We start from the raw sequence: 18705 nt of genomic DNA, 5'->3' as shown, positions 1-18705 counted from the left end.
TCCTTATTATTATTTAGACTACCGTCATGACCACCACCATCATCAACACCATCGTCCTCACCATCGTCTTTGCCATGTCACACTGGCATGTCACACTGGGTCCTCCAGGAAGCAGAGGCCAGGATGGTGTTGACCATGCAAGAAGTTTATTCTCAATGAGAGAAACTGGAGTGGGAAGAGGCTGGGATGCAGATCTGACAAGTGTAGGAGAGAGGGAAGGAAGAAGGAATTTTGAATGAAGCATTTAGACTGCATGACAGCTCAAGGGAAAGCCCAGCCAGGTCTTCAGGGAGTCCTTGAGCCAAGTCACCTGTCAGGAAGTCCCCCATCTCCCAGGTACAGGCTTGTCATGGTAGCCTCACCACACTCAGCACTGGCTGAGGTCAGCCCAGGAAAGTGTGGCCTCAGTGCAAAGGCCAGCACTTGGGACAGAGGATTTCAGGGCTCAGACCTGGGGCCCTTGGTCAACTACTCTTCCTGAGGTTAGGAGTCTGTAAATGTGTTATTAACGACAGTCATGGTTGCGAGTGATTTTAAAAATTTTTCAATTTTTTTTGCCATTTTATTAATCCTCTATACTAAAGCTGCCTTACTTTAACGTAAAGAAGATGTAAAATAATGAATTTAAAGTATTTTCTTTCACTTGCATTACCTGACGTGTTTGAGACTGGCCCAATCTCGGAGTAATTCCCAGCTTTTCACACTTTGCTTCGGTATTTTGTGTTACAGCCGCACCGTTACTTCAACTGGACCTTTTCACGAAAAGTTTCGCTGTTCTGCTCCAACTTTAATTTCTATTTAGAAACCTGATTTGATTAAAGAGTGAAAGTGTAAGTGTTTGTAGCAGGATTCAATTAAAATAGGTCATTGTTGGGGCTCTGAAAATGGTAACTGGCCGTGGGCAAATTGGAACAAAAGTTGTAAAATTCAGTTGGATGCATCACAACATTTAACATCTTTAAGGAGGACGTTTTGCCTAATAGAGTCAATTTAGAAATATTTAGTGTAGGTCATCAGCCTAAGCACCTAAAAAATGTGTTTGTTTGTTTTCTCTCCCTTTAGTTGTGGCTAGGATCAGGACACCTGGACTCTGATCTACAAAATAAACAATTTGCAGTGGGACCTTGAAGAAAGTCAATTAGTTTCTGTGACTTTACCAGTAGGTTAAAAAGGAGATTGTAATATTGGTGAATAATGTGCTTAGAGATGTTTGCATAAAAGATGCTTTGTCATTGTAAAGTATTATTGAATATTTATGGTCTATCAGACTGAGCCAAATGGCCCAGAGGAAAAAACAGTCAGATTTATGTAAACCTTGTTCAGTGTCCCAGATACTTCAGGATGGGTGCTCTATATATGAATGAATAAATAAATGGTATAAACATTATTTTAAGTTTTGAAGGTACATCAATATCATCTGGGGTATTAGCCAACGTGCCTGACCTATGACATTGAAAGGAAATGTCTGCCTCCAGGTAACTATTTCAATCTCATAAATATTTTTAAAGCCAGAGGCATTGATGGCACATAATGTTTTCTTAGAGTTTTGTGTCTGCAAATAAAGGTAAATTATATCTTTACCTAAAACCTACAAGAAATTATTGTCTCTCACCCACAGGGTTGCTCTGAGAATTCCCAGACTGAAATTGCGAATCTTATACGTACTTCTTTTTTCCCCCTTTCTTTTAAAAAATGTTAATATGTACTGTCTGTACAGTAGTTTTCTATCACTTTATGTGAGAAATCTGAGCCTCAAAGAAATAATAATAAAAAAAACTAGCCGTAAACACTGCCCAAGGACTTAATGGATCTTCCCGAGCCACACAATGCAGATGTATTGGGACATAAATAGGTGATAGGAGATAAGAGGCACAGAAGCAATTTGTTTGGATTGGGTCACTGCTTAATCCAAATGGCTTCCGCACGAAAATTCATGAAACGTGACAGTGGGCCAGGAGGCACTTGCTGTGACATTTCAGATTCCCCTACCTCTTCTAATTAACCATTTCAAGTATATAACAAAACCTAGATCACATACAGATTTAGTAAGACCTGCCGGTACCGAGGGTAGACCTGTCTGGAGGGGATGTATGGTTCTGCTCTCCCCAGGCAATGGACTATGACTCCATAATACCTCAAGTTGGGCTTTTAATTTCTATGATACATTGGTTCTGAAGAGCATCTTTCTAAAAGACAAAAGCTATAGCAGAGCTGCTTTCCGACATACCCTGTCATTAAATGCATTTGGGTATATTGCATGTGTCTAAATACGCCTTAGCAAGTCTAATGAGATGTTTGAAAACATGAAAGCCACATATAGAAAAAGCTTGCTAACACAGGAGTGACGGGAATAATAACAATAAGGGCTGCCCCCCCCTTTTTAACAACTATTATTTGCACCACGCCGGACATTTTACACACTTCCTGTGTAATTATTCCCTTTTCACAGATGAAGACACAGACTCAAAGAATTGAAGTTATCTGGGGTGAATTAGTATGTGGGAGTTCTGGAAAAAAAAATTTTTAATTACAGAAAAAACCCCTCAAATTCCTATTGAGGCAGGTTGTCAGGAGTTCCTGCCCCATTAGTTAGTGGGCTCACAATTCTTTAGGGTGCAAATATCTGGACATGACCTATCCCTCCTCAAGTCAGTGTCTCCACGTTTACTCACTCCCAGCTCTTCTCACTTCTCTTGGGAAATGGGAACCAGGATTTAAAGTCTGGAGTCATGCTTCCGTATCTGCAGCATTGTGTGATCCATAAATATTTGTTGGTATGATAAAAAGATTCAACTGACTCTGAAGACTGTGATTTCTATTAGTCAAAAAAAGGATGCCATTAGCCCCTTTGCACAAATGCCAGATTTATAAAGGTATTCTAGAAAACACATATTAACATGGAATTATTTAAAATAAGGCCATTGTATTTAACTGGCAAACAGAGTCCTTTACCTGGTGCAATTCATAGGGTAGATTTAGGAAGTTCCCCCCCACACAACCCTCCTTTCTTTGTTTAGTTGTGTTGTACAATGAAAATCTGATTGGTGATAGGAAAATAATGAAAAGCAAATTATTGCTTATAAAATCTTTGAGTTGATTTGCTACTGGAACCAGGCCAGGCAAATTCCTAGAGGCTGAAGTTTTTTGGGGGTATTTTATATCTGCCATGATGCCACTAGGAAGTTACAGATTAACAGCATGGTGCTGTTTATAATTTTCATGTGGAAGAGGGAGGAAAAAGTTAAAGGATTTAAATGTTGCAAGGGGTATTTCTTCTGAGCAGGAGAGGTTTAAATGTAGGGCACCTTTTGCATTTTAAGCACTTATGGTTGATCCCTTGTCCCACAGTTATGTAATAAAAGAACTTTATTATTATTTTTAAAGGGAAACAGAAAAAAAGGCTACTGAGAAAAATACTTGCCCCTGTGGGATAGCTTTTACAGTGCATGCTGTCCAGGAGTCATCTCCTCCTGCCCCAAAGTTCTAGAACAGGACGAATGCCCTTCTTAGGGTGCTGAGAGTCCAGAATGACAACTGAGTGCAGGAAACAGAGGAATTGCAACACTGTGGAGACAGGATACACTGCATGCCCAACAGGCTTGGTGGTCCCTAGCCCGAAGAGCCAGGGCAGCAACACAGTCCGCTAGTCCTGATAAGAGAACCTTGAGGAGGCCAGCAAGACAAGGTGGGCTCCTAAAAAGACTAGCTACTTTGAGATCTCCTCTTAGGAGAGACAGTATAGGCTAGAGTAGTGGGTACGAAAACCATTTATTACCAACAATTATACGCTACCTCCCAGGGAGCCAGTTCTAAATGCATCAACTCCAACAATACATCCGGTAAATTTTCTCAGCAATGCTATGAAGTAGGATGACCCAGGTGTTATTATCACTCTCATTTTGAAGATAAGGAAACAGAGGCACAGAAAGGTGGGGTGAATTGCTTGAGGTCACAGAGATCGTAAGGCATAGAGATAAATTGTGTATGCTTATAGAAAATGTGAATAAGAACACAGTCTCCGTTCAGTGACCCCTGGCTTACGATTTCACTTCCGTCAGTTACCTAAGCTTTCCTCTAAATCCTTAAAATTAAGGAAAACTCAGATTCCTCCAGTTTAAGTGGGGGTTGATATCAGTGGTAGAAAGTTGTGGGATGGAGCTCAGGACATGCTACGACACCAAGACAGCAGAAGTGGGAAGGTCGCTGTGGCCTCCCGCCACTTCTCATAAACGTCCTAAAACGCTCATGTGAGAGGCGCCTTCCCTATACCTACAGGAAAGGAGCATCCTTATCTTTGAAGACAGAGGGACGCTGAGAAGAATCAGAATAAATAGACCTTGCCGACTTTCCCCCAATTTCCTCCCCTTACCTCATGCTCCGTGACCTATCATATTCCTCCACAACTGTCCACTCTTCATCAAACCTAGCATAAAAATACTCAGGTTTAACCATTTCTTCAGGTCTTCATTTCCTCCGAAGGCTCCCAGGGCATGTAAAACTTAAATACATGTTTTTTGCCTCTTAATCTGTCTTTGTCAGTTTATTTAAAAAAAAATTTTTTAAATGTTCATTTTTGAGAGAGACAGAGCATAAGTGGTGAAGGGGCAGAGAGAGAGAGAGAGAGAGAGAGAGAGAGAAAATCCGAAGCAGGCTCCAGGCTCCGAGCTGTCAGCACTGAGCTGCACACAGGGCTCAAACCCATGAACTGTGAGATCATGACCTGAGTCAAAGTTGGACACTTAACCGACTGAGCCACCCAGGTGCCCCTCTGTCTTTGTCAGTTTAATTTTCAGACCCAGCCAGGGACTCTAAGAGGGTTGAGGAAAACTTTTTTTCCTTCTCTACAGACGTAGAGTGCTTGCCAAAGTGCCTGTGCCATTGTAAGGCTTAATGAATGATAGCTATTATTATTATCATGATGCTTTTTCCAGTATACTGTTCCATCCTTCCAAGTGGGGCTCAGATTAGCATAGCGGCAATCAGAAGCTGAAGCTGGTTCAGATTACCGCAGTGCTTTGATGGATGAAGAGAAGCGTGGGGGTTTTTCTTCAAAGACAGAGAAAAGTGTCTTTCACTAGATAGCATGTTTCGATGCATCAATGGCTGAATGCAAAGAGACTTAATTGAAAGATAATAATTATAGCAGAATAGCAGAGGCAAAAGCAGTTAAGACAAAAAGCTGCATATGTTAAACAGGACTAAAGTAAATGAAAGGGGAGTGTGAGAAGCCTTTGTAGCCAAAGACATTAGGATCATCAGAAAACAACAACACGACAAGTGCAGAGTTGGAGTTCAAGGGTCAAGTCCCACAAGGAGGACTGAAATATTTCCTCTCACCATTTATTTCTAGAAGAATTTATCACTTCCCCGAATTTCTAAATCAGTACTTAAGTTATATCCACGTTGTATTATACATTACACAGTGCAGTCCACATGTAGCACACTCAGGGCATATTCTTCTTCTTCTTTTTTTCTTTTCTTTTTCAAGTAGGCTCCATGCCCAATGTGGGGCTTGAACTCATGACTCTGACTGAGGTCAAGAGTCACATGCTCTACTGACTGAGTCAGCCAGGCACCCCTCAGGGCACACTCTTAAAAATAATTTTGTTTTTTTGGGCTCCTGAGTGGCTTAGTCGGTTAAGCATCCAACTTCATCTCAGGTCATGATCTCACGGTTTGGTTCATGGGTTTGAGCCCCGCATCGGGCTCTGTGCTGACAGCTCAGAGCCTGGAGCCTGCTTCAGATTCTGTGTCTCCCTCTCTCTCTGCCCTTACCTTCCTTGCACTCTGTCTCTCTCCCTCTCTCTCAAAAATAAAATTAAAAAATATTAAAAATAATATATGTATGGTTTTCTTTTGTTTTTTGTTTTGTTTTTGTTTTTGTTTTTGTTTTTGCCCACTGTCTCTTCACACTTGGTGGGGGTAGCTCTTGTCTTCTCTTTAGAAATAAACACAGGTGGGCTTAGTAATATTAAGGCTTATTGTATGCTGGATATTTTCTGTCTTTACTTAAAAAAATTTGTTTTTAACATTTATTTATTTTTGAGAGAGCACAAGCAGGGGACGGGCAGAGAGAGAGAGACAGAGAGAGAGAGAGAGAGAGAGAGAGAGAGAGAGAGAGAGGGTCTTAAGTAGGCTCCACGCTCCGCATGGAGCTGGATGCAGGGCTCGATCCCACAACCCTGGGATCATGACCTGAGCCGAAATCAAGAGTCGCAAGCTCAACTGACTGAGCCAGCCAGGCACCCCTAAAAAGGAAAATGCTTAAGGCAGTTTCATGACATCTGATTATGGCAGATATTTAGAACGAAGTCTTTTTCTCCTAGACATGCCTGTGGCTTCCTCAGGGTCCTGCCCATTGCTGTGGAGTGCCTAGCGTCCTGGGTACAGGTGAAGCTATCTGCTCTGGTTCATCACTTGCTCTCCAGCCATTTGCCTTAGCTTCCATCTGTTGAGGGAAAGTCTGTTCTGAAGCATTTAGCTGCGTTAAAGATGTTTGTTTTCAGGTTTCTGCCTTTTCTTAAGATAATGTTAATAACACATTTTTTCCCCTTAACAATCATTCTGCCTTTATTTTCTGTTTATTGCAAGATTTAGTTAGAATTAAAAAAAATACATTGACTTATTTTTTTCTTGTTAATCTTCCTCTCCCTCCCTCCCTTCCTTTTCTCTTCATTTTTTCCTTTCTTCCTTTTATGTTTAATTGTCAGAGAATGTAGCCTGCATGAATTCTAATATTTGTTAATACTTCAAGGTATTTGAAAAATAATTTTCTCTTTGTTGAGTAACAATCTTTTCTCCCATATGTCTGTCTGTATCTTATGTTATATACACATGCATACGTATACACCTATGTATATAAAGTCATACAGAGACATCTGTCCGTAAGAGAATAAGCTTATATACTATGTTAATCAAATTCTCTCTTTCTCTGTCATTTTCTGAGAGCATTTCTGCTGTTAGTGGAGTTTTCAGTATATCCCTGTTTTTATCACAGGTTTTTTCTTGTATACTTCAAAACTGTATTGATAGATGCACAAAAGTTCGTGATTACTATATAATTTTGGTGGGCTATAACTTTTATTAATATGAGAATATTACTCTTTGCCCATATTATTTTTTCTTTATATTCATTTTTTTACATTGTTCTAAGTTTTATTTATTTAAGTAATCTCTTCGTCTCACTTGAAGCTTGAACCCATGACTCTGGGACTAAGAGCTGTATGATTTTCTGATGAGCCAGTCAGAATTAATGTATTATTAATTATATAATAACATTAATAATTATAAAATCAATAAATATAATTAATATTAGTATTGCAAAATCCACTTTATTTTTATCAGTATTTACATGGTAAATATTTTTCCTCTTCCCCTTTATTTTGTTCAAATAGGACTATTTAATGGGTTTATGGTTACCATGGTTTCAACTTTTTTCTGCCATATTATTATTTTATATTTTCTATGTAATGGTTTCCATTTGCTTTCCCCCTCCTCCTTCTACCCCCACCCATTTATTTTTTCTTTACTTTTTCCCATTGAGTGCGGTGTATCCCAGTGGAGGTGCTGTTGGCATTTCTTGGTTTTGTGTGTGGCTTCTCTGCACTGGGCAGGCCTTCATTATTGGCCCTGCCACTAAGTATCAGTAGCAGCCCAGTCCCTGGGACGATGGACAGCACACTTGGACATTATCACATGTCTCTGGGTGTTCTACCACTCCTAACCTGGAAACAGGGTAGACATAGGCCTCCAATCTCTCTTCTCTTGTAATTCCAAATTTAATGTTTAATTTTGTCTTCATAACATGTACTTAGATTAAAAACTCAGATAGTGCTGTGAGAATTATAACACCCAACAACCAAGAAAGATCTTTTATGTCATTACTCTCAACTTCTTAATTAGTTTCCCTAAAGCCGAGAGTCCTATCATCTTGTTCTAGTATTTACTTTTGTGTTTCTAAATAGCATACATAGAGAGTCATTATTTGATATTGTAGTTGAAAATATAACAGTGACTTCCTATTTAAAAAATTTCTTTTTAATATTTGTTTATTTTTGAGAAACAAAGAGAGACAGAACATAAGTAGGGGAGGGGCAGAGAGGAGACACAGAATCCGAAACAGGCTCCAGATTCCGAGCTGTCAGCACAGAGCCTGACACAGGGCTCGAATCCACGAACTCTGAGATCATCACCCGAGATGAAGTCGATGCTTAAGCGACTGAGCCACCCAGGTGCCCTGTGACTTCCCATTTTGTAAGATGAGTTATTTTTTCTTTTAAGCTTGCTGTAGCACCATACTCACAAAGCAAACTTTTTCGTCTCCATTTTTTCCCATTTTGTTATATAACTCATTTTGTTTAAATCTTCATTCAGTTTTTACATCACTGTTTTATATAAAAATTGTGCACAAGTGAGCCACTTAACGTCCTCTGGTTGAGTTTCTTTTCGTGTATGGTTTTGTTTTGCCTGAGAGTTAATGATTGGCTGTTGTTGATGGCTTCCTGCTCTGGGGTTCTTTCACTAATTCATCCCCACACTGTTGGCCAAACACATCGGATGCTTTATCAGTTTCTCATTTCTCTCTTTTTTTTTTTTCCTTTTTTTTTTTCTTGGAGACAACTTTTCTGGAACCCTCCACCCTCCTGTGACATGATGTTGAAATGTATTTCCATAGAGTATAATGTTTTTTCTTGTCACTTTGGGAGCCCTGTCCCTTCTGAAATAGCTTTGGACACCGAATGCTGCGAGTAGATCAGGGAACCTTTGCTCACCACAACTTCAAAGTTCCACATAGAATAGTTATGTTTAATACATTTGAATGTTAATTGCCAAAATAAACATATTTTTGTCTGAAAGTACACCAGGTCCTAACTTATAAATGGCAATTACTTGAATTTTTAATCACATTTCATTTCTCAAATAATTTGCAATAACTTATGAGCATTAAAATAACTTCTGCATATTTCTGTGAAGTGATGAGATAGCAAATATCAATATTTATTTTTAATGCTAAACACACCTCACAGAAGCCATTTTACTTAGCACATACTACAGGTAGCCCCTGCTTTCTGAAAGTTTATGTTATGCCACTGCTCTGCATTAGTATGGTAATGGTGTCATGGTTTTTTTCGTAAAAGTGGAACGTGGTATATGCCAACAGGGGATACTCTTCACTTTATGCCATTTCAGGTTACGAAAGGTTTCCTAGGAACGCTACGTTCAGATAGCTGGGAACCTGTATTTCCATATGTCATTTGTGGCACGTGAGAGACATAGATAAATTAGTGAAACCTGGGCCCTGCCTTGACAGAGCTCAGAGTGGCAAGGAGACAAAGGTATTTTTAAAGATGACTCAACATAATGTGTTAATTGTACAGAGTGTGCACTGAGGAGGGCGTTGGTCTAATGTGGAGTCAGGGAATACTTCTAAAAAGAGGTGATGTGGCAATGTCAGTTTTGGGTGTTGAAGCAAGAGTACACACACACACACACACACACACACACACACACATACACATATGCTCTACACTTACTTATTTTTATCTGACATGGTTTCTTTTTATGCAGAGGACTGCAGTCCAAATAGATCTATGTCCTCTCAGAGGGTATTGTCATGGCAAAAGTGAAAGTGACACGGCCCCACTTGTAATGATGTCTTCCAAATCAGGAAGCCAAGGGTCCCGTAGACCTAGTCATGCAAGTATGGACACCAATCTTAATTGCAGGCAAGTTTGCAAATATTTTTAGTTAGAGTAATTCCTTTGTATGTCCTCTGGTATCACGAGTAGGCCATGGAGAGAAGAAAAAAAGAGCAACTGGTCACTTTTTGTGTAAATGTAGTTAGTGTTCGTTGCGTTGCATCTAGAAGAGAAGAAAAAGAATATCTGTTGAGCCCGTACCTTATGCCACGTACCTTGCTAGTAGTGCTTTTGCTTTCGCTGAGTTGATCTTACTAGAACCCCATGAAGTAGATACTATCTTCCCACTTTGTATGTACAGAGCAGTGAAGTAAAGGGTAGAGACAGGATTTAAACTCACCTATGCCTGACTCTAGAATGCTGTTTTCATAATACTTGGAAGCCTTGGAAATCTTTGATTTTAGGTTTGTGGGTGATATCAATATTTTACATTTTTGTGGGAATCCCTTCTATGTCCTAACATGGTGAGGACTTTAGAGACAATTTATTTTCTTCCAAGTAATTAAAAAAAAATAGGGGCGCCTGGGTGGCTCAGTTGGTTAAGCATCTGACTTCGGCTCAGGTCATGATCTCACAGTCGTGGGTTCGAGACCTGTGTCAGCTCTGTGCTGACAGATAAGAGTCTGAACACTGCTTTGGATTCTGTGACTCCCTCTTGCTCTCTGCCTCTTGCCCGCTTGTGCTCTGTCTCTCTCTGTCTCTCAAAAATAAATAAAACTGTTTAAAAAGTTTAAAAGAAAAATAAATAAAAGAAGCTTATAATTTCTTACCAAAAAATATTGCAATGACCTGCTAACTGGGGGGTCTTTGTGTCTCTACTGCGTTCTTTCTGCAGTTCACCCTCGGCATTGCTACTGAATTATGCATTTGCTTTTTCCCTTATCAGGTCCACTGTGAGAACTCTTAACTCATTTTTCAACACTTGCCTTAAGTATTTCTCCTGGGCAAGTCTATCTGACTCCCAATGACAAAAGTAACTCTTCAGTGCTTTCTTCTTAATTCTCTCATAGTGTTTTTACAATATCTTAATACAACTTTTATCTTGATGTAGTCTAAGAATTTAGTTGTCTGATATCAGCTAGATTGTGAGTTTGAGATGTTTTGGATATCATACAAATGGAAATGTATCATTGTATGTTTTTTGTAATTTGCTTTTTCCCTCTCAATATCATATCTGGGAGATTTATGCATGTTGATCTGTATACATGTAGTTCATTCACTCCTTACTCCAGTATAATCTTCATCGTATGACTCTTCTATAGTTTATTTATTCATTTATTGATTAATTGTCCTGAAAAGGAAATTTCACCTGTATCCAGTGTGGGTTTTTGTTGTTGTTTTGTTGCAGTCATGGATATATATGTCTCCCGGTTTGCATTTGTAGTAACAGGATATATGGTGCTATGCGAATTATTAGGTTTTGGTTTATGTGCTTCTTCAACTTTACTAAATATTTCCGTATTGCTCTCTTACCAGCAGTGTATAAACATTGCTGCCATGCAACAATCTCTCTAATGCTGGATATTGCCCAATTTTTAAATTTGTGCCAACTGTGTGGGTGTAGAATGGTATCTCATTGCGGTTTTCATTTGCATTTTCCAGATTTTTAATGATCTCTTACATTTTTTTAAATGTTTACTAGCCATGTGTTTCTCCTTCTGTGAAGGAACTGTTTACATCTTTTGCCCATTTTTCTATAGTCTTGTTGGTCTTTTTAATTGAAATATCCAAATGCAATTGTGGATTTGTCTATATTTTGCAGTTCTGTTAGGTTCTGCTTCATGAGTTTTGGATCTCTGTCAGTAGGTGCATAAACATTTAGGATTGTAAGTCCTCTTGATAAATTGACCCCTTTAATTTTATGAAATGACTTTTGTCATCCCTAGTAATATTCTTGCTCTGAAATTCTACCCTGTTATCATCATAACGACTCTAGTTTTCTTTGGTTAGAGTTAGCATGGTATGTCTTTTTTCGCCCTGACACTTTTAACCTTCTTTTGTCTTTATATTTAAAGTGGGTTTCTTGTAGGCAGTATGTAGCTGAGTCTGGCATTTTTATCCAATCTGATAATCTCTTTCAATTGTTTAGACTCATTTACATTTAATGATATTATTGATGTGGTTGGGTTTAAATCTACCATCTTGCTATTTGTTTTCTATTTCTTCCATCTGTCTTTTATTCTCATTTCCCTCTTTTCCTGCCTTTCTCAGATAACTTATTTTTAATGACTCTATTATATATTATTTCTTGGCTTACTAGCTCTAACTCCGTGTTTTATTATTTTAGTGTTTCCTGTAGGATTTATAGTATACATCTTTAACTTTCTACAGTCTACCTTCAAGTGGTATTATACCACTTCATGCATAACTAAAGACTTTTACAACAACATCCTTCTATTTTTCCCTCCCTGGCCTTTGTGTACTGTTGCCATACGTTTTATGCCTACATATGTTATAAACTCTATATTACAGTGTGATTATTTGTCTTTACCCAATAAATTATGTATTAAAGAGACTTGAATAGTAGAAGAATCTTATGTATTCGCCAGTGTAATTACCATTTCTGGTGCTCTTCATTCCATCGTGTAGATCCGTACCTCCATCTGGTATCCATTGCCGTCTGCCTGAAGGACTTGCTTTAATGCATTGAGGGTTTGCTGGTGATGAATCCTTTGAGCTTTTGTATGTCTGGAAAAGTATTTAGCCTTCATTTTTGGAACATATTTTTACTGGAATAAAATTCTAGTTAAATTTTTTTTCCCCTTTCATTATTTTAAAGATGTCACTCCATTGTCTTCTTGCTTGCATGGCTTGTGACAACAAACTACTGTATTCTTATATTTGTTCCTCTAGACATTACACATCTTTTTCCTCTGGTAGCTTTTAAGATTTTTCTCTTCAGACTGGTTCTGAGCAACGTGATTATGCTTTGGCATAGCTTTCTTCGTTTGTCTTGTGCTTGGGATTCACTGATCAAATTTTAAAAAATTCAGTCATTATTTCTTCAAAAAAATTTTTTTGCCCCTTCCTCTTTTTCTCCTTTGGAGATTCTGATTACACGTATATTAAGCTAAATGAAGTTGTCCTAGGGGTCCTTGATCCTTTGTTTATATTCGAGTCTTTTTTTCTCCCCGTCATGTTTCATTTTAGAGGGTGTCCATTGCTATGTCTTCAAGTACACTGATCTTTTCTTCTACAGTGTTTCATCTGCTATTACTCCTATCTAGTGTATTTTTCATCTCAGCCACTGTAGTTTTTGTATCGTGAAATTCAGTTATATCCGTCGGTTGAGCGTCTGACTTCGACTCAGGTCATGATCTCGGGTTTGTGAGTTCGAGCCCGCGTCAGGCTGTGTGCTGACAGCTCAGAGCCTGGAGCCTGCTTCAGATTCGGTGTCTCCCTTTCTCTCTGCCCCTCCCCTGCTCATGCTGTGTCTCTCTCTGTCTCAAAAATAAATAAAACATTAAAAAAATTAAATAAAATAATTTAAAGAGTAAAATAAGACTGAGAAATCATCAATGCCTGGTCCCTTTCCATGTTCCTCTCTCTAGAGGAAGCCCCTTTAACTCTTTCAGGTAATCCTTTTGGTATTGACTTTTATTTATTTATTTATTTATTTATTTATTTATTTATGTTTATTTTTGAGAGAGAGAGTGCAAGTTGAGGGGGAGGGGGTTAGAGAGAAGGGGGTACAGAAGATCCAAAGCGGGCTCTGTGCTGACAGCAGCAAGCTGGGTGTGGGGCTGGAACTCACGAACCATGAGATCATGACCTGAGCTGAAGTTAGATGCTCAATGAACTGACCCACCCAGGCACCCTGACCACTATATTTTAAACATTCTTATATTACAAGTTCTTGATTTTAGTCCTGTTGTAGGCATAATCTATTGACTTCTCAATGTGAAAGGTGAGGATTTACCCACTTGTCCACTTTCTCTCCCTTAGCCCCCTGCTTTTCACTGACCCTACGCACAATTCTAATAGCATAAAAAGCGGGGAGTTACTGCTAACTTGTTATAGAGTTTCTGTTTTACAAGATGAAAAGAGTTCTGGAGATGGATGTGGTAATGGTCCCACAATGTTATGAATGTTCTTAATGCCACAGAACTATCCAACAGAACTTTACGCTAAAAAATGGTTAAGGTGGTAAGTGGTTTTATGTGTATTTTACCACAATTAAAAAATATTCTTATCAGAGCATATACTGTAATGTTTACCGATTGAATGGAGGAGTTTGAATGGATACAGATGAAACAAGATTGGCACCATGTTGAAAATGTTAAAGCTGAGCCACGGGTTCATGGGGCTTCGCGGTATTATTCTGTCTACTTTTGTACATGTTGACAATTCCATAATAAAAATTTATACTTGAAAAAATCATACTAGATATTCTATGAGTTTAATTTTCTTGGAGAACTTTTTCTTATAGCCTATGACATGCTTACATGGGCTGGTTAGTCCCTGGGTTTGCTGCACAGCTGTATCCTTGGAGGTCTCTTTTTACCATTAGCCCAGACATACCCTTTCTTAATCTTTTTCTGCTGAATTCCTTGTTTCCTGGATCCTAGAATTTTCTCTCTTGGTATGCATGATTATTCTGGTGAAATTTATCCTCCTGTAATATCCAATGAGAGGAATTTTTTTTTCAATATCCAATGAGACCTCATATGTCTGATAGTATCTTTTTTCATTATCACACTTGATTAATGGTTGGAGGGTTGGATTTTTGGTGCAGATATTGAGGAGTCATTTCCCCCTTCCACCCAACTTTGTGTCAAGCTAGTTGCTTTGTTGCCTCTTTCTCAGGTAGGGTTTGTTTCTTATTTAGAGTGTGGGGTCCTTCCATTGCCAGCCTTATGTAAACATCTTCATGTGGCTTCCCATCTTTGATAAGATTTAGACTTTGCTCCTTTCTGCCTGGTCCCAGAAGGCCATTAAAATGGCAGCTCACATCATCTGGGATTGGTAGATGCTCTCAGGACAAAAGCCTGCCTCGTTATTCATTTGTGCTTCTGAATTGCCTCACTCACTTTATTTTTGAGTTACCTACCATCCCACCAGATCAATGACACATTTAAAAATGTAGTTCCTATATTTCATCCAGAAACTGTAGTTGTCTGAAGGATGTCTCAGGGTATGTAGTTCATCTGAAAATGGTAGTCTCATTCCTTATAAAGGACAGTCACACTTTTAGAATATGGACATAATTGCATCTAAAGAAAATCCGTAGTGAACAAGTGAGTTATTGATACCACTAATTCAGCAAAATTTACATTAATGTACTGATGAGTCCCACCCACTATATTTTTTTTATCAAAATATCAATTATAATGGCTAATTAAAATTCAAATTTTAGTTTCTCGTGGAAACAATATTGCCTAGATATGCTCTAACTAGTGTACGTGTAGGATGAGCTGCTCCACGTTTTCCTACTAACTGACATTTACCTTTCAAAATTGCCAGAATTTGTTTTATGCACTTTCAATGGAGTATTTTCCAAAAGGTATAATAAATCATGTTATGCACTTCTTAGGCTCTATAAATTGACTAGCACAGGCATCAATTGACTCTTCCTTCATCACTCAGAGTAATTATTACTAAAAGTAGCATATTTCATTGGAAGGACTTAGACTTCAAAATCAGGCAGATCTGGAAATACAACTTGGCTTTGCTACTTACTACCAGTGTGCTCTTAGACAAGCCACTTACCAGTGACTGGGGAAGCCATTTTGTACTGGTTCACCAGTACCTACTGTTAAGCTTTCAGCAATTTTGTGAGCTGATTCTTAACATATTCATGATTCAAAATTAAATCATAGAAATTTACTAAATTTTATTATTCTCCATGCCCCTGTAAATAACCCAAGGTTACTTAGCTTATTCTTGTATCTGTATAGAAGAAATCCTATATAATGCTGTGCTACCATTCATCTCTTCCCCACCCACCTTCAGTGCTATCCCCTTGGTTGCTTGAACTTGGCCATGGTGGAAGTATTAACACTGTAGGAATTGGCCAAGTGCTGCCAAGTCAGTATTTAATGTATCGTTTTGTTGACTGTCAAGACCTAAGAAAGTGATAGAGACAATCTTAATAATTCAGAGTAAAGTTAAAAGTGTGTCACATCTGTAGCGTTACATTCTAAGTAGGACTGATGTTTGAGGAAATTTTCTTCCAGTGTTTGAAAACATTATCCAATTCAGTGAAGATGTAGCTCATATTACTGATGAACAAGTGAAATTCTGTTGTTTTCCTTTTATCTTGCCTGTTAATTTAAGCAAACATATCAGTTAACATTCACATGAGAACTACACACATTTGTTAGGTCGCAGCCATAGCTTGGCTACCAATATAAAAATTTGGCAAAAACCTAAGTGAGCGTTCTATGAGAATCAGTTGGCCATATGGAATTTATAGAAAGAGCATTACATATTATTTGGAAATTGTGTATTACATGGCTTTTGTGTCAATAAAATTTCTAATTAACATATGTACACATACTTTATTTTTATTTGTTTTTTTTTTAAGTAAGCTCTCTCCCTAATGTGGGGCTTGGACTCACAATCCTAGGATCAAGAGTAGCATGCTCTATCAGTTGAGCCAGCCAGGTGCCCCCACAGTTTTAAACGTATAGCCAGTTGTTAATATTTACTAGAACGCTATTGCTTAAACTCTCTGAGATTAAGTTCTTCATCTGTTAAATCACTTATCCAAAACTATGAGCACCATATTTGACTAAATTGTATTTTAGTATTCATACCTGTTTCCTTCTAAGATTGGATATCAATATTTTCCCCCATCCCTCTAAACCTCATTTATAGACATAAATTGAGAGCCATTGGAATGTATATAGCTTTTTGCCTCTATATTATGACTCCAGAGTATAGTAATTTTTAATATTCACAATTTCTTTGTATAGATACTTAGTATCCTACTTGATTTCAACTGTCATTTTTGCTCTTGTCAGAGCTCCTCCTTTTACTAGCCTCTCCTGTCTCCCCATGGTCCCCTCCCATAACTTACAGCCTATGCTGTCCTTGTGTGGGTCCAAAACCTAATACCCAATCCTGTTTGAATTGTATGCACAATATGAGTAAGTAGATGCTAAGTGAGACCTGAAAGACCTTCCTGTAATTGCTTTGGTCTACTCTACTCTATCTGTGACTTCCTTTCTTATATAAAAATTATTATGAGGGGCACCTGGGTGGCTCAGTCTGTTAAAGCATCATACTCTTCATTTTGGCTCAGGTCATGATCTCACAATTCGTGAGTTCGAGCCCTGCATCAGGCTCCATGCTTATAGCATGGAGCCTGGTTGAGATTCTCTCTCTCCTTCTCTCCCTGCTCCTTACCCGCTCACACATGAGCGCACACACACATGCACACACTCTCTTGCAAAATAGTAAATAAATACACGTTAAAATAAAATAATTATGAAATATTTTAGACACATTAAAAGGGTTGGGAATAATGTAATAAATACCTACCCGTATGCTCCTAACCCAGTTTAAGGAAGGAAACATAAGAATTGCAGTCACACTCCTCCCAGGTTCCATTACCCTCTTTTTCTCCCCAACGGTAACCACTAGCCTGAATTGACCATTCCTAGGCATGTTATACATTTACCTTGTATCTATATGTTCAGAAAATACACAGATTGTTTTTACATATTTAAAAATATACAAAACATGATAAATGTATATGTTCTTTTTTTCGTATTGTATATATTCTTTAAAAAAATCAGTAGGCTTCATATTTTAGAATAATTTTAAGTTTACAGGAAAATTGGGCAGAAAATCCTGAGAGTTTCCATATACCCCATTCCCCTAGTTGCCTTACTAGTAACATCTTGCATTACTGTGGAACAATTATTACGACTGATGAATGAATATTGATGCAGTATCATTAAATAAAGTTCATAGTTTATGGGTTTTGATAAATATATCCACAATTACATTATCATGTAGCATAGTCTTACTGCCCTAAAATTCTGAATTCCATCTCTTTATCCCTGGATACATTCTTTTGGATCTCAGTTTTTTTGTTTGTATGACTTCATAGTTTTGAGGCTGAGTCCATTTGGAGTCTAGTAACAAAACACCATAAACTGGAAGGCTTATTTCTCACAATTCCAGAGGCTGCAAGTCTGAGGTGAGAGTGGCTGGGCAAGGGCCCTCTTCTGCATCACAGATATCTATGTTTTCACATGGCACAGAGGACTAGGGAACTCTGGGGTCTCTTACAAGGGCACCAACTCATTCATGAGGGCTCCTCCCTCATGTCTGAAGCACCTCCCGAAGATCCCACCTCCTAATACCTTCACATTGGCCATTAGGATTTCAACGTAAGTTTTGGGGGATACAAACATTCAGAGTGTAGCACAGGGTTACTCTCTGATTCATTTCCCTTAACTGCTGATTAGTGTTTCCTCTGTATGCTTATACCTCAAATTAATGATCTGTTCTACTGTTGGTAGAATGTAGGTTGTTTCCAGGATTTTGTTAGTACAGACGTCTCTGCCTCAATGATCTCCTATAATCTCTTTGTGAAAATACATGAGCATTTCTCCAGGGTATGTACCTAGAAGTGGAATTAGGGAGTCACGAGATTTTTAAAATTACTCCTTTATACCATAGAATGCATTTTAACTCCATTTTAAACAACATTTCTATGTGTACAGATATTCCAAATCTAATGCAATTTTTACTTTCTGTTCTTCTAATGTGCAGCACTCTCTCTTTCCTGTGAGGTTTTGGATCTTAGCTGCCCTTTTTTTCTATTTTGTATCCACCCCCACTTCCCAGCAATTCATCTTGATGACCCAACTTTTCGTTTAGGTGTCTGTCTAAAAGTCATTTTTCTAAGAGACCCCCGACTCTAGTCCACATCTGGATAAATGCCCCTCCTTGGTTTTCTGGCAAGGCTTTTACCTCAGCTGTTTTGCAGTTGCCCATAGCTAACTTCTCCAAGGACAGGAAGCACAGCAGAGTTCGCCCTGGTATCTCCTGC

The 18705-nt window shown here is 38.4% G+C and overlaps 1 protein-coding gene across 9 annotated transcripts in view; it reads left to right on the top strand.

The window, feature by feature from the left end:
- LOC106986839 (cytosolic beta-glucosidase) overlaps positions 1 to 18705 on the top strand; it is a 229931-nt gene that overhangs the window by 31910 nt on the left and 179316 nt on the right. The gene's annotated exons all lie outside the window — the stretch shown is intronic.

The sequence above is a fragment of the Acinonyx jubatus genome, chromosome B1 (assembly GCF_027475565.1).
Source record: "Acinonyx jubatus isolate Ajub_Pintada_27869175 chromosome B1, VMU_Ajub_asm_v1.0, whole genome shotgun sequence".
In the NCBI taxonomy this organism is placed as follows: Eukaryota; Metazoa; Chordata; class Mammalia; order Carnivora; family Felidae; genus Acinonyx; species Acinonyx jubatus.
The sequence above is the reverse complement of the archived record's forward strand: the minus strand, read 5'-3'. Positions and strand labels throughout refer to the sequence as shown.